A 16859-nucleotide genomic window follows, 5' to 3' on the forward strand; every position below is an offset into this window, starting at 1 on the left:
AAATAATTAAAGAAATGGAAGGAGTAGAATTCGATTCAAGAAACTAAGTCCTCATAAGCCTAGAAGTGGTGGCACTGTACACCAGTATCCTGCAAGACCTATCATTGGAAGTGGTAGGAGAAAGACTAAGACAAGTGGAACTGGAGACCAATACACCCACATCATTCATAATGTGGTGTCCGAAATGGCCTTAAAAGAAAACTACTTCCACTTCAACAGCAAGTTCTTCAAACAGATCCAGGGTACGGCTATGGGGGCCAGTTTAGCCCCAAGCGTAGCAAACCTATATATGGAGCACTTTGAAGAGAAATACATCTACAGCAACACGAACCCTTCTAAGAAACACCTGAGACCAATACACCCACATCATTCATAATGTGGTGTGCCGAAATGGCCTTAAAAGAAAACTACTTCCACTTCAACAGCAAGTTCTTCAAACAATTTCCAGGGTACGGCTATGGGGGCCAGTTTAGCCCCAAACATAGCAAACCTATATATGGAGCACTTTGAAGAGAAATACATCTATAGCAACACAAACCCTTCTAAGAACCACCTGCGCCATTGGCGCCAATACATAGATGACATACTCATCCTATGGGACGGCAATGAGGAAGAGGCTGAAAAAATCCAAATTTGGATTAACAAACAGGAGAGAAATCTAAAGTTCACACACACCTTGAATCGAAATGAAATAAGCTACTTGGACTTAACGATCAAATCAGACGACATAAATAAAGTTCTAAATGTCAAACCTTTTCATAAACTGACCGATAAGAATGCATTACTGTACTACACAAGCTTTCATCCAAGACATACAAGAGACAACCTCCCTCTGGGACAATTCTTGAGGCAGAAAAGGAACAGCAGTAAGCCTGAAGATTATAAACAAGAAGCAAAGACACTCAGAGTGAAACTCCACCAAAGAGGGTATCCTGAAAAATTGACAGCCGGTGCCATGAAAAGGACAAAGAATAACAAGTGAAGCACTACTAAATAGTGAGAGAAGAAAAGAGAAAGAAATCAGCGACAAGCTTGTATTTGTCAACACATGTAGCCACCTCTGTAACTGTATCCAAAATATCATACATAAACATTGGAGAATACTAGAGAAAGGCAAACATCCACTTGCTAGACCACTCATAGCTTTTAAAAGAAGCAAAAATATTTGTGATCAAATTATGTGAAACAATATAGTTCAGAAACCAGCAAGACAACAAACTCTTACTGAAGGGTATGCCAAGAGCAACGGGGCATGTCCTGTGTGGACATTTTTCTAGCTGCATACAAACGAGAAGTACAGAGGTAGATCTAGGCCTACAGAAGCCATGGGTCCAACGAACACTGACTAATTGTAACTCTTCTATGGTAGTCTATGTGATATGGTGTCCATGCAGCAAGATATACGCTGGAAAAACAGAGAGGAAAATGTAAACCTTAATAACAGAGCATAAAAGCTGCATAAAAAACCGGGTACAAGGAGCACCTTTAGTCGATCATGTAATTGAATTAATTCATAAAGCTAAAGATCTACGATGGACAGTATTATATCGAGTACAACCGGGAGGTGAACTTAATGTGAACAAAAAGAAACTCATAGCAAAAGAATGCAAAATGATTTTCCTGCCAAAGAGTGTGATTAATGGTTTGAATGAGCACACAGAGGAATAGATATGACAATGTTATAGAGGAAATACAGTACCATAGTGGATGCTGGTAAATATGGGAGAAGCTTTTGACAGTCACTGATCTATAACATTTATACAGAGGAAATAAATAAATAGATACCAGATTCGCGCTAGTAGAAAAATGTGCTTATACTATTTGAGTCAAAACCAAGTGTCAGACAGTATTGATACACCTCTGCCCTCAAGGTTCACAAGCTAGCTTGCGCATGGACTAAAAGCAAAAACAGCATGATGGTGATTTAAAATAGAACATCCGCAAACTGATAGGGTGTTGTTAATGGCTCATTGTACATGATGAGGAAAGAAAAGACTTAACACTTAAAGAAACATTAGATAAAAGACACAGAGCAATAAGGGTTGAGTGTGAGTATCCAAACCTTAATTATGTTGTCATTGAGGAACGTATTACAAAGTACAAGATACGTACGCGTTGGGATCAGTTGGAAAAATATATGCCGGACTATGGATAACATAAGATTAACCATTTCGCGACTCTGGGAAGAAGCACTACCTTTGAGATTGCAATAGTTATAATTTGATAACAGGACTACTACTCCCATAAGACCACAGGCTCAACGATTTCCTATGAGGAAAATACCCTGAGAAAAGAGACGTGTGTTAAATACTGGTTACCTAGATAACCTAGTTAATGCCATGAACACAGCCTTGAGTTAGGAAATGCAAATAGAGAAATGGAGACGCCGGCATCAGCGGTAAGAAGAACCCAAATTCAATCGCGGGTATAATGATATACTTTTCACAACTTTAACCGTGTGAGCAATAAGTGAATATGCATGCCGTTCCTCTCTAGGGCAGCGTCCTGTAAGAACTCGCTATCTGCAGAGGAATAAAAGGAGAATAATACTGTAAAACCGCCATCATTTCAAGACGGAATTAACACGAGAACCTCTTCCACACAGTGACTAAATGACAAGGTAAGCAAGCGGCTAATCTTTTTTTTATTCTTAACATAAGCCTCAGGACATGCTAGCATTTAGATGGCACAGTCTAATTACCAGAAAAGTTAAATGAAATGTAACGCTTATAACATGCGCTGGGTTGGAGATAATGTAGAATATAAATGGTAACTTTTTTCAACTAAAAGGCCTTGACGAAAATGTCTAGAGGCCGAGATCAATAGGAGTAGATTGATACTGTGCTGTGAGGTAAAGGGTACTACAATTCTGCAGTTGCCTATTAAGAAAAGGGTGTGGTGTACAACAGGGAGACACTCTATGGATTTTTAACAACTGAGATCCTATGTATCTTTCCCCATTTATATAGCGTGGGAGCCAACTCAACAGACAAAATACAGTTTATGTAAAAGTGAAAAGAAAAACAGAAAAATCTAAAGAAGTGGATTGGAGGAAACTACACACTTGACATTTTGAAACTGGGTGAGTAAGCAAAGGTGCTGGGGGTAACTATGCGTTCTAAATTTTGAGAACCCTACTCTCATAAGCAAAGTAAACTGCTCTATAATAGTCTTGCTAATAAAAAGCTATATAAATGAGAAACTAAAATCCCTGTTTTGTTTTTGTATTGTAGACCCAAAGGTAGAAAATGAAGTGAGACATGAAAGCTATTAAAAGAGTACCATGGAAAACTACATACTGATGTCCTAAAGGCAGGATACGAAGAAAAGGCATTTCATAGTAACGCCATGACTATATATGCTTGAATTCTGCCTTAAAAGAGTGGAAATGAAAAAATGGTGTACCCCTGAAGAAATTCCAGGCTAATTGTTCTTAATAGTGAGAGTGAAGGAGTGAAACATATTGGATAGTGAATGTAGAACTGGAGTGACTGTTGCCATTTAAAGTAGAATGTGAGTTAGACTTTTAATGAAAAGATTAAGTGATAGTAGAGATTGAAGCTATCATTTGCTGAACACTATTGTTGTTTTTTCACAACAATTGTATTACAATGATTGTGTTAAGACTGTCATATTTTTTTGTACTAAATAATGAATTACATTTTGTATGTTGAAAAAATAGCGTATGAAGGTTTAATAACAAACATATACACGTAGTTAGATGGGTTCATGTGTTAATATCCCCGCAAAAATATCTCCATACAAAAATATCGCCATACTTTTGCAGCAGTATTAAGGCATGGAACCTGCTGGAGACACTCTGCAACCCCCACATTATTTTTAAAGGACTGGGGGACACCCCAGGCAACCACCGCTCCCAAAAATGCCCCCCCCCCCAAAATATCGCCTATGTCCATTCCAGACGACCATATATACAGAGATATTTTTGGTGGGGATAATATGTAGTGATACCATTAGATGCAGTAAGAGTCCGTATCCAGATACTTATCTTCCAATTGGGTCCACAATATATAGCCTTATGAGCCCTCCTTCAGGGTACATTGACTGTGAGTAAGTTTGTTTGCATGGTATGCGCCCTCCTTGTCATGAACAGGGGCTTGCTGACTGAGAATCAAATCTTGCATATATAATGCACTAATGTCAAATCTTTCTCGAGGACAGTTTTCCTGGAATTTATTTTCCCTCACATTATTCCCTTCATATGATAACAGATTTATTTATTCGTATTTGTAAAGCATGCAATAGCCCGGGGGCATTGTGGCGCTTGTTACAGAACAATTCTTAGTTACAGATAAGTGAACATTTGCAAATTACAGTATGGTGGTTATTTTACAGACAGTTAATGCTAGCAGTTAGGTAAAACAATTGCAATTTTCAGTACGGAAAGTGAGGTTCTGAGTTTTCTTCGGAAGGCAACGAGCGAGTTTTCTGCTCTAATATTTGTGGGTAGTGCATTCCAGGGTTTGGCGGCGATGTAGGGGAAGCCTATTCTGCCAGCTTTGGCCCCGTTGATTCGTAGACTGTGAAGTAGGTTGGTGTATTGTGTTCTGGTGGGTCGTGTAGAGGAGTATTTGGTAATTGTCTCTGATAGGTATGATGGTGCAGAGAGGGTGAGGCATTTATGCGTGAGGGTGAGAATTTTGAAAGTGATTCGCTCTTTGACCGGGAGCCATTGAGCTGATTGTCTGGCCTGTGAAATATGCTCCCATTTTTGGGATGCTTAAGGCTGCACGTAGGGCATTGTTCTGTGTAACTTGTCATTTTTTTTAAAATAAATTCGAAAGTACCTACTAGTAGGGCATTGCAGTAGTCTAGTTTAGCACCAATAGTTGCTCTGGCTATTGATAGATAGTTGGGTTTTGATAAGTATGGTTTTATGGCATTTATGAACTTGGTGGTGTGTGCGGATGAGGAAGTGATAGCGCTGACATGTCTAGTCATGGACAGTGTTGAGTCTTTGTAGACCTCTAGGGTCTTAACAGATGTGGACACCGGGGTGATTGTATTATCAATGGTGAAATTGGAGTACAGTTTGTCAAGTTTGAATAGAGCAGATTTTTTACCTAGTATAATTATTTCGGTCTTGTGCCCATTGAGGCAGAGGCCATTAACCGCCATCCTGAATAGTGGTGTATATTGTGTGAAGTGCTTCAACATCTTTATGGTATCAGCCAGAGAGAGGTAAGAGTACCTGGGTATCATCTGCATAGTTGTGAGAGAGCTGCTTCTTTAGAGAGGTTAGCTGAATGTGTAAGGTGTGATGTGAGGGTCTTGTGGTCCACCAGATCGAAGGCAGTCGAGAGGTCCTAGAGTAACAATAGGGCTGGCTTGCCTTAGTCCATGATTTGGGTGATCTGATTCTTTAAATCCACCAAGGCTGTTTCAGTGCCGTGTCCTTTTCGGAAACCAGATTGTCTAGTCCCAAGAACAGAGTGGGTTTCAAGGAAGTGTTGGATCTGGGTGTGTGCGGCTTTGTCCAATATCTTAAGGAGAAAGGGCACAGTGGTTATGGGTCGGTAGTTATTTGGTTGTAGAGGGTCGAGAGTAGGCTTTTTTAGAAGGGGGCAGAACCAGGCCTCTTTGAGGCTGTCCGGGATAATGCCTGTTCTGAAGGAAGCATTAATGAAGGACACCAGGAGTGGTGCAAAACGGTCTGCACAGTCCTTGATGAGCTTAGGTGGGCATATGTCCTCTTTACACATGGAGAGTTTGAGATTTTTACGGAGGTTTAATATGTCTAGTTCTGTGATGTGGGCAGTTCCCTCGCTTCTCTTGAGAGATAGTCCCTGCAAGGTTATATTGTGGATGGTTAAAGGTCATGGTGATTGCAGGGTAGATGCTTGTGCAGGATACATTGGGGCTCTGGAGTGGTCACTGTGGAAGCTTCTGAAGATCCTCCATTCCCACGTTTAGGGGTTGCATTATGGAACTAGTAGCTTCTCCTGGCCCCCAAGAGATTACTAACTGCTCTCCATGCTCCCACTATAGATGATTACGTCACATGTCACATGAACAGGGCTTCCTGGGAAAAGGTGTTCAAACAGGTCCAGCATCCAGTTCTCTGAAGTGTTACAGGTTTGAAATAAAATATCGGTGCAATGTGATTCGCTGACTCACATTGTAACTGTTGCAAAAAGTGAGCATTATATTTTGCATCTATCTTTTCAATTGCAGGAAATATGTCCTTGATCGTTTTTTGCTTTATGGTTCAACTTTATTTATCTTTGCACACAGGTTATGCACTTACATTTGCATCAATCATTTAGCAGTCATACTACATATAGAATTTAGATTTCCTCTGTATTCAGGCTCTCATGTTCTGTTAAACCTGCCAGATATTGTTTATACCTCAACCATATATTTCTGGGTTTGGAGGGGAGAATCACTGAGTCTATGTATAGTTCTTCAGTGTCGTTAGCCCACATCATGTCTCTGTTCCAGTCTTCTTTAGTCGGCAGTTGAGCATTCTTCCATCTCATCAATATTGCCCTTTTGGCTATTAATAGGCCTAGATTTAACGGTTTACGCCACGTTGCGTTCATTTTTTCCACCGCCCCCAACATGCACATTTGCGGTGACCATTCCACCGGTTGGTATGCCATCATGTCCAGAGCCCCGTAAACCTCTGACCAATATTGTCTCAGTTCTATACAATCCCACAGCATATGAAATATGTTGGCGTTTTCGCTGTTGCACCTCGGGTGCCAGTTGTGGCGGGGTATATTCTCTTGAGCTTTAGTGGTGTATAATGTGTCCTATGTACTATTTTGTAGTGAATCAGTATGAATCTTGAATTGCACGATATCGGTTTGGTCAGTGCACAGATCTGGGACCATTGTTGGTCTTCGATCAGTTGCCCCAGATCTTGCTCACACCTGCCCTTAGCTGCGTGAATTACTGCTGGGCGTGTCTGTACTATGACTTTAAAAAGAGCAGAAGCCGTTATTTTCTGAGACCCCCCTGTGTATATGTAGCCTAGTGCCATGTTTATTTCAGGTTCATTCGGGAATGATGGGTACATATGCTGCGTAATGGCTGCCACTCAGTCGTATTGTTGCTTATGCGCATTTGTGTTTCCCACTGCGTCTTTAACATCGTCCCACAGTATGAAGCGTTTGTCCTGGAATAGCTGTCCCCATTGTGTAATGCCTCTAGCACTCCAATGCATCGCCACTTCACTCTCTATGGAGAGGGGTGTATGGGGGTTGCCCCAGATTGGCATACTCAGGTGGTATAGCTTACTGGCGTCAAATATGTCAGAAATTTTAGACCATGCCGTGATCGTAACCTTGGTTGGATTTATCGTATTGTAATGTTTGGGGATTGGCCTGGTTATCCTTTTAATGCTAATGTCGCTTCTCGCTCCCCTGAAGAGGAGGGTGGGGGACCTGGGTTGATGAAGGATGTGGCCCAACTAGCTGCATGGTGTGCCTGCGCTGCCAGGTAGTTTAATTCCATGTCGGCTGCCATCAGCCTGCCCCTGGGATACGTGTCTGTCAATACCCTCCAGCTTAATCTAGGATGCCCACCCCAGACAAACGCTATACAGGCGCTGTTAACTTTGGAGGACAGAGCGTGGCCAGGCCAGACTGGTACTGTACTGAAAAGGTAAAAGAGCTTTGGCAATATTATAATTTTAATCAGTGCTATCCTCCCCATCAACGATATGGGCAGGGCGCTCCATCACTTCATTTTGATGCATAGTGTTTCTGCCAGTACACTGTAGTTCAAGGTGAGGGATAATTAGGCTGTTCTCGCAATTATAGCACCTAGATAAACAATGTGGACTGGGCTCCATATGAGACCATGTAGATTTTGGGGTTGTGCGTTGTTGTCCGTAAGCGGGAATATCTCCGACTTGTTGGGGTTGAGGCGTAGTCCTGAGTATTCGCCAAACTTTTCCACCTCTGCTAGCACCTTACCCAGAGTGCGGTCAGGATTTTTTAGATATAATAGGATATCATCCGCATATAGCGTTATGATTTGCATTTTACCCTCAAGCCAAATCCCGAATGTGGTATAGCGTGATCTAAGAATGTCTGCAAGTGATTCTATAACTAAAGCAAAGGGGAGTGGGGACAGTGGGCAACACTGCCTGGTGCCCCCTGGTAGTTCTATTATGTCTGTGAGAGATCCATTGATTCTAATCCTCGCCTGGGGTCGTGTGTATAATATTTGAATCCACTTTATGAATTGTGGGCCGAACCCGTAATTCCGCAGCACTCCGAATAGGAAGGGACATGAGACAGCGTCAAATGCTTTACGCATATCGAGGGAGACCGCTATCCCCTGGGTCTCGGGGGGTATTGTGGCTATGATTTAGTGGCATCGTCTTATATTGGTTGCTGTGCACCTGCCTGTTAAAAACTTTGCTTGGTCCTCATGTACCATATATAGCATCAACGGTGTGAGTCTGATTGCTAGTATCTTCGCTAGGATCTGGATCTTGGCGTCTGTGTTTATTAAGGATAGCGGTCAGTACGACCCGCAATCCTCTGGGGGCTTTCCTGATTTCAACAAGAGTCTAATTATTGCCTCTCTCGTGGTTTCGGGGAGTCCACCTTTGTGTAATGCCTCCATCCACACGGCATATAGTCTGGGTGCCAATAAGTGACTACATTCCTTATAGAATTCAGCTCCCAGCCCGTCCGTGCCCAGTGCTTTCCCATTCGGGAGTGCTTTTATTGCTTCAATTATTTCAGCTTCAGTAATGGGTTCCTCCAATGATTCTCTAGTGGTGTCTGCTAAAAGGGTTGTTGGTACTCAGGAGAGATAGTGTTCTACTTCGGGTTCTGTGACATTGCTTTGAGGGGAATATAAATCTTTATAGAATGCATAGAATGTTTCTTTCAGTTTAGTCTGATCTGTGGTTATTGTACCGTCTGCCGTTTGTACGTATGGTATAATTGTGGGGCCTCTTTCACCGCGTACCGTTCTGGCCAGCAGTCTACCGGGTCGTTACCCCTCCCCATATCTGCGGGCCGCAACAGGTCTATCAAAATATCTGACCTCTTCATCTGCTATTTCCGTATATTCATCTAATTGGTCTTAATTTCTGAACTGAGTTGAGGTGACAGGGAGAGTGCATACTGGGATTGCAGAGATGTTATTTGTGCCTCCAGTCGGGTTAGCCTACCCCTAATATCTTTTAGAATTCCTCCTTCTGTGGATATCGACTGGCCTCTGATGCATACTTTAAATGCCTGCCATAATATAGCCTGGCTTGAGACCGTGTTTTCGTTGATATCAAAGTATTCTTGTATGTATTGCTCCATTGAATTTTTATAGATCAAGGCTCTTACGGCTGCTGGTTTAAATCTCCATGATGGTCGGTTGCTAACCCTGTCAGGGATCTGCAGTGTTAGTTGTATCGGGGAGTGATCGGAGTAAGTCCTAGGGTGGATGTGGGAGTTTATAGCCCATGCCATGCTTCCCGTATCTATTAGCCATAAATCTATTCTGGAGTGCATGTCGTGGACCGTGGAGTAGTATGTATATTCTCTCCTGCTGGGGTTTAATGTTCTCCAGGCATCTTTCAGATTTAGGTCCGACATATGTGCAAGTATTGTTTGTGCTGCTTTGGTTAGTGTTCTGGGGTGTGTTGATGTGCGATCAAGTTGTACATCTAAAATAGTATTAAAGTCCCCCCCACATATCACCTGAGCCGTAGGGAAACTCACTAATTTCTCCAAAACTGAGGTGTAGAATTCTGGGTGGTCAGTATTCGGACCATATATATTAAGGAATACTATTTCCTTATCATAGAGGTTGCCGTGGAGCAGTACATTTCTCCCTTCAGAGTCACACTCAGCTTTTATACATTTGAACGGCAGCGTTTTATGTACCAGTATTGCCACCCCTCTAGCCCGTCTGGAGTATGTTGTGAAATATTGATGTGTCCCCCAATTAGACATCAATTGTTCGGCCTGTCGGGGTCCTGTATGGGTCTCCTGCAGGAAGATTATCTTAGCGGCTTGTCTGTTGACATAATCCAGAATCTTCCTTTTCTTGATCTTGGATCCCAGGCCCCTTACATTCCAGCTTAACACATTAATACTGTCCTTGCCTGTTTTAGCCATTGTCTATGAAGTGCTTGTTTTTGTTTGTACCCCAATAACTTTCTTCTGTATGCTTGAGTTTTATTGTGCTTTCATCCTGTGTGCTTTTTGCTTTACCAACCTCCCTTTCATAACCAAACCCCAACACTCCCAAGTTCACCCCTCCCTCACAGTTCCCCAAACGTCAACTGTGCCGTTAAATGCCCATTCCTCCCCACCCATCAATTTCTTGAGCACCTGCTACAGGGGGGCTGCAGCGTTTCCAGTTCCCATGCCGACATTGGTTGTGAGTGTCAGATCTGGTTTTGACTCGTTACTCTCACTCATTGTGACGTCTTGGGTTATTGCTATCGATGCAATTAAAGCCATGCATTTCAATCATCCCAGGCGTGGGCCTCCATGGGGAAGCCTCTGCCATTGCTATTCATCCTGCTTCTTGAACGTGGTGGCAGTGATGTGGCCCGCAAATTACTTAGATAGCCCTCCATTTAAGTTTGTCCGTTATTAGGTGGAATGTGTGTTTCTACAAAGTTCGCTGCTTCCTCAGGGAATGTGAAAAAATATGATTTATTCTGATGTTGGATTTTGAACCTGGCAGGGTAGAGCATTGCATATTGCACTTGCCGATCACGAATCATCTTCTTGATCCCTGTGAAGAGCTTCCTCTCCTGTTGCACCGCCAATGTAATGTCTGGGTAGATGCGTATAGTGTTAGCCTCCCATTTTAGCTCCTGTTTCTCTCTAGCGGTTTTTAGGATCAGGTCCCTGTCTCTGTAGTTTAACATGCGTGCTATGATCGGCCTGGGGTATGCCCCAGGCTTCGGCTTCGGGGCTAGTGATCTGTGTGCCCGCTCCACTATGAACATCGGAGACCACCCCAGGTCACCCAGTAGTGTACGCAAAAGGTCCTCCACCGCTTTCTCCATCGTTCCTTTCATAGCTTCCTCCGGAACCCCAATTATGCGGATGTTGTTCCTTCTAGACCTCGCTTCCAAATCTTCACATTTGGATTTCACCGTTCCCAATTCTATGGCCGATGTGGACACCATGTTCTTCAGGGTTTCTAAGGCGTCTTCTGTGCCCGATATCCTTGTTTCTGCCTCGGTCATGCGGGATGTGGTTTTGTCGAGTTGTGTTTTTATAGTAGCAACACTTGCTGTGATTCCATCTAGTTTATCGGTGAGTGCTGCAAAGCCCTGCTGCATGGCCGGAAAGACCGCCTGAGGATCCATCATTGATGTTGGGGGGGCTTGTTTTTCCTGCTCAGGGATTTCCTCTTCGACCTCAGGATCTGTGTCTTTCTGCATTGTAGTTGTGTATTTATCAATAGTGCCTCTGTTCTTTTTAGGGCCAAAGCTTTTGGACATCGTTTCTGTTCTAGGGGGTTATCAGAGAAAGCCACTTCAGAATTCCCCTTACGAGTTGCCTCACGCCTGAGAAGTAGCGCTTGTGCTGAGATATAGCGTGTGATGCACAGGCCAACCCGGTGTTCAGATTTCAGTATATCTTGCCCTGCCGTATCCCTGCGGCGCGGGCCCGAGCATCGCTCATGGAGGCGTGTTATATAGGGTGGAAGTCTTTGGTTACCAGCTTAATGTCTTAGAATTGGTACAAAATGATTATTGCGGCAATTTGACTGATGGTGCGTTGGGTGAAAGATTTTACCCCGCTGTGATCCAGTCTCATGGTTCCCGCGTTGGCTCCCTTTGGGGGGGGGGGGCGAGATTCCCCTCCCCTGGTTTGCTCTTCGCCCCACCACCCTCACTCCTGAGTATGGTTGTGCATTGACCCGTCACCTCTGCCTGAAGAGCGGGTTATGCGTTGTAGCTCCGGTACCCTACTCCCCCCTGAGTTCATAGTGTCCGCACTGGAGCTATCGCTGGTGCCTTATTTGCGATATCGTCCGTGATTTCAGGGGTCGCTTATAGGGATGTTGAGGTATCAATCTGCCACATCCAAACGTACAGGCCTTTTCAGCTGGGTATGGTCCCTGAGTGGACCGGGGGGCGGGCTTCGTTGTGTGTGGCCTAGGCGGAGGGTGCCAATTCCTTCTGTAGCTTGGCTGGGCTGTCTTGCGTTTATTTATTATTATATATGGAAGGGTGAGCAGCGGAGGCCACCGCACCCCCCGTCTGTTCGTCTATGGTGCCTGTTCCCACCTCGTATGGCTAGTGCCCGGTGATCAGTCTTGCCTCCTCTGTGGCCTCCGGCCCGCCCAAGGAGCCTCCACGCTGCTTGCAGGCCGCGTGGGAGAAGAAGATACGTGTGCGGGGGAGCGGGCCCGGCTTACCTTCTTCGCGGCGGATACAAGCAGGGCCAGGTGTCTCCTCTTATCGAGTCGCTGCAATGATGAAAGCGGCGTGGTTTGCAGGTGCTCTACGATGTTCGGAGCGCCCGCGACTCACCCTCCCTGTAGGTTCAGATCGAGCGTTCGGCTTCCGCCGTTGCTCGCATTTTCCTGGCGCAGGGCCCCTCCCCATGTTCCTCGGCCACCGTGATCCTCACAGCCGCAGAGATCAGCAGGGCTCACATCTCAGCAACCCCTTCAGCGTTCGACTCCAGATTTCGTGTGAGCAGCCCGCTTATGTTGCTACACGTTCCAAGCAAAATTCATGTAAAACCGGAGTGAAACAAGTGGCTATTTCGGCTTGCGGCCCTGGATACTGCCAGAGCTTACACAGGAGCCGCCATTTTCTCCCGTGCACAACAGTGCCCCCCGCGTTTTTTGCTTTATAACTGTACAATTCGCAAATGTCTTTCAGGTTGTTGTTAGCAAGGAAGTGTATACATATGGGGCCTGATTCACAGAAAATTTTCCTATGGCATTGCGCCATTATAAAACACTTCCATGAATCAGCCCCATAGTATGTAAGATGTAAATATGCTAACATGACATGTATTGCATCAATTGTTTTTATCCTCTGTATGTAACCTAAGCTTAAGTAATCTTGTACCTGCTGCGCCCGGCTACCCCTGGGTTTGGAGCGCATTATCAAATAATAAACAATAAACAATGTAGTGTGGTCACTTGCATTGAACGTTTTTATAGTACTTTGTAATCAGTAAGCGTGACTAATAACATAGAGGAGATGAAATGTGCAGGCTTACATGTGTCTTGTGGAGTGTTAATGGCTGTGTAACATCTTCAGAATATATTTGAGCTGGTTCATGATAACTGTACATGACAATGTGAATGATTTTGGAAAAGTCTACCCAGTTACCAACCGTGTGACTATTCGTGTTCCAAAACCCTCTGTGACAAGGACTCCTGCCATGCTCGGAGGAGCTCCAATGTGGTGACCAAACAAGCTAATTCCTCCCCAAGCTAGTGTAAAATGGGTATGGTGATGGTATGGCAGGATCCCCTGGTCACCATCACTTAGTTATGATGCTAGGTTCTTGAATGCTTGAAAATATGTCTGAGCACGGGGCAGGAACAGCTGCTGAAAAAAAAATAGAAACAACTTAGTTGTGTATCCCTACACTTTGTTATTGGTTCACCATCACTTAGACTAAGGACAGGGTCGTATTAAAAGGCTCAGCGCCTGCTCCCGGTAAGCAAAGACTATATGGGGTCACGGAAATCAGGATTTCCACAAAGCACAATGCCTTTGCTTTTGCTGAAGCCAGTGACTCATCTGCTACATCGCCTTTAAGTCAATCAAGGGAAGATGATCCAGCAGCGGCATGCTTTGTGCCCCTCGCAAGAGTGCAGGAATGCTATCAACAGAGGGGAAAAGGGGGACATGAATTAGGAAGGGAAGCTCCCCCGTCAACCAGCTATCCCTCATACAAAGACACCACTGTCATACAATTAGGAACAGATACACTCAGGGTGTTCACCAAGGAGGCAGGATAAGGGTATGACAACCAGAGAGATGACCACACAAGAGAAGCAACTAGCCAGCCCCAAGTCCCACCTCAGAAATAGAAGCCTTCCTCGGGGGTGCGACCCACCAGCCAGTCCCTATACCAGTGACCTAAAGAGCAAGAGGAAATTCGGAACTCCAAGAAGCAGATGTCGTTCTTAAAGATGGGGACCAGCAGACACAAGAAATCCCACCCAGGCTCATACAATTAGGATTCCCAAATTCACTATATGACGCCTGCACACCAGAGTTCCCTTAACCTAGCGAAAGGCTGGACGGCAAGGTCAGGGTATGGCAGGCAGAGAGAGAACCACCCAGGCCTAGGGGCAAGCCAATCCCAAGGCCCACAGCAGGACTGGAAGCCATTCTAGGAGGTAGAACCCAATAGTCAAGCTTCATCCAATCTACCACACTGGAGTCTACATTCACCAGCGACAAGCTAGGTGGCGGGGCTAAAACCCTATAAAAAAAGCCAGGGGCTCAGTCTGAGATTCGAAAGGGTTGGAATGGGAGCTAGAGACAGGCTGCCGGAGACACCAGAGGAAACATAAGTGGAAGCAGAGCCCAAAAGCCTGGAAGAGAGGTTCAGATGGCTGGACCACCCTGGAGCCTGGGAGAGGCTAGGGGGGGTTTGGAGCTTCTAGAGTGGAAGTAAGGAGTGAGGAAGCTGTGGCCAAAGATATTAAAGGTGACCTGGGTGGAGGTTGTGCACAAAGGGTCATAAATGATAGTGGGGTAAGTCTGGAGAGTGGGGAAGGTTCTGCACAATGGGGTGAAGAAGGTGACATTGCAAGATATCTAGCAAATGGAGAAAGCTGTTCCCAGTGGTGTGAAGAACGGAATAGAGAGTAAGATCTGGCAAGTACAGAAAGCTATGCCCAAAGAGGTGAAAATGGGATTGATAGAAAGATCGGGAGAAGGGCTGGCAGTTGTGCCCAGAGGGATAAAGATGGCTCAGGGATCAGCTGTAAATTGGAGAGGGGTATTGAGAAGGGTGATGTTAAGAGGGACTTAGAAACTGCAAAATATATTGAGCATGAGAGATTGAAGACTGGAAAAAGAATGGCGCACATATGGGCAAAGAAGACAAAGAAGAATGTAAAGAGTGGCAATTAGAATACAGAGGCAAGAGGTGGTTACAAATGGAGAAAGAACTAGATGAAAGGAATAATGAGTTGGTACTGGAGTTGATAAAGAAAGTTGTGGAGTGTTGAACAGGAGGGTGATCAAGGGGCAGGAGGAGGGTTTGGTACAGGAGGATTTGATACAGCAGTTGAGACCAGAAGTATAAGACTGGAAAGCGAGGATCCATTTACAAGAGTAGCCATACCAGTTTTGGCTGACAAAACTTGAAGATCAGAGGAGCTGGGTATAAACTGGGGAGCTGGAGGGGGAAAGGTGGAAAGGAATCATCGGGGAGAGAGAGCCAGAGTTAGGGTTGCTGGCCATCATCCTGTCCTACCCTGTAGTCTGGATTCACATCCAGGGCTTTGGGACTTACCACACCCACTCCTTGAGCTGCTCATTCACTGCAACTGAGATTTGGAGGCTTACACAGAGGCAAGCTGCTTCAAGGTACAGAAGCCAGAGATCACAGATGAGAACGAGAGACCGACCAGTGTCTAGTAAGACCCTATCACGAAATAAGAGGAGAATGAAAGGGGTGCTGCCCTTCGAACAAAACAGTATTATTAAGGACTTGCCACGAAACCTTGGAGAAGGCAAGTTTAAAGTCACAATTAACTTTTTCCCCGGGAAGGGAACCATGTTACATTCTATGACTACACAGACATTGTCTAAACTTTCCATTGCCCTGCTACTTTAGGTAAGAAATTCGACCAGATCTATCCTGACACATTTAAGTTGTACTTTATGCTGTACCTGCTTATTAGTTCGCCCCTGCACTGTATAATTCCCTAAGAAACCATATTTTCGATGATATTCCTATCTCACCAGCTTAGCTGCTTCTGAAAAAAGAATTTTCTGCAGAGAGCGCTGTGCACGAGGTTGTGGCGTCGATGTCCCTCAACGGTCTCCGTAGCGTGTCAAAGTCAGCAGCCTTATAAGTAGCTTGTGCCGTGCCCGCTGGCTTCAGTTCTGTTTTTCCGATAGCTTTGCACTCAAATTAACGGCGCGCTTTGTATTTTCCACAGAAAAATGTCATCATCTTTGACCCCTTCCACTCCTAAGATGGGGTTTAAAAAGTGTATCCACTGCAGTTCTAAATGTCGATCACAGACCCTCACCGTGTCTGCCTTTGGTGTTAAGGTTGGGACCATCGAACCGGCGACTGTGGTTCCTGACAGTCGATGATTGAGAAAGCTCTTCGTGAACGAAAAGGTAAATTGGTGATGGGGCGGGAAGCTTCGTAGGCCTCTTCGAAGGCCTCTTCTAAGAAGCATCGGAAGTCCGGTGAGTTCAAAGACTCCGATCGGCACAAATTCCCAAAGAGGTCTTGTTCTAGGAGTAGATCGAGAGGTTCTTCATCTTCTTTCAAGAAGGCAAAGAGGAGACATAGGTCTCCCTCTTCTTCGTCAGATACCTCGACCGAGGTGATACGATGTCCAACTAGGTCAGATTCCCCTAGAAAATGGGAAGAATTTAGAGTACATATGATGAAGGTCTTTGAGAATGTCGTTCAAAGAACGACCCCCTCAAAGAAGCCTCGTAAGAGCCAGACCCCGGTCGCTCCTTTGGACAATGCAGGAAGGTCAGAAACTACTTCGGTTAAGACCAGTAGTAAGGCAGAGACCCGACATTCTCAACCCGACATTAAAACGTAGAAGGTTCCACGACAGTAGAGTGATTCTCTGACACCGGCTAACAAGCATAAACCGTTGAAGCATTCGACGAGTTAATCAACGCCATCAGCGCTGATTGCTTCGAATCCAAAGGAGACATTGGGGGTCAT

Source organism: Ambystoma mexicanum, chromosome 10, assembly GCF_040938575.1.
Source record: "Ambystoma mexicanum isolate Mex_15411 chromosome 10, UKY_AmexF1_1, whole genome shotgun sequence".
Classification (NCBI taxonomy): domain Eukaryota; kingdom Metazoa; phylum Chordata; class Amphibia; order Caudata; family Ambystomatidae; genus Ambystoma; species Ambystoma mexicanum.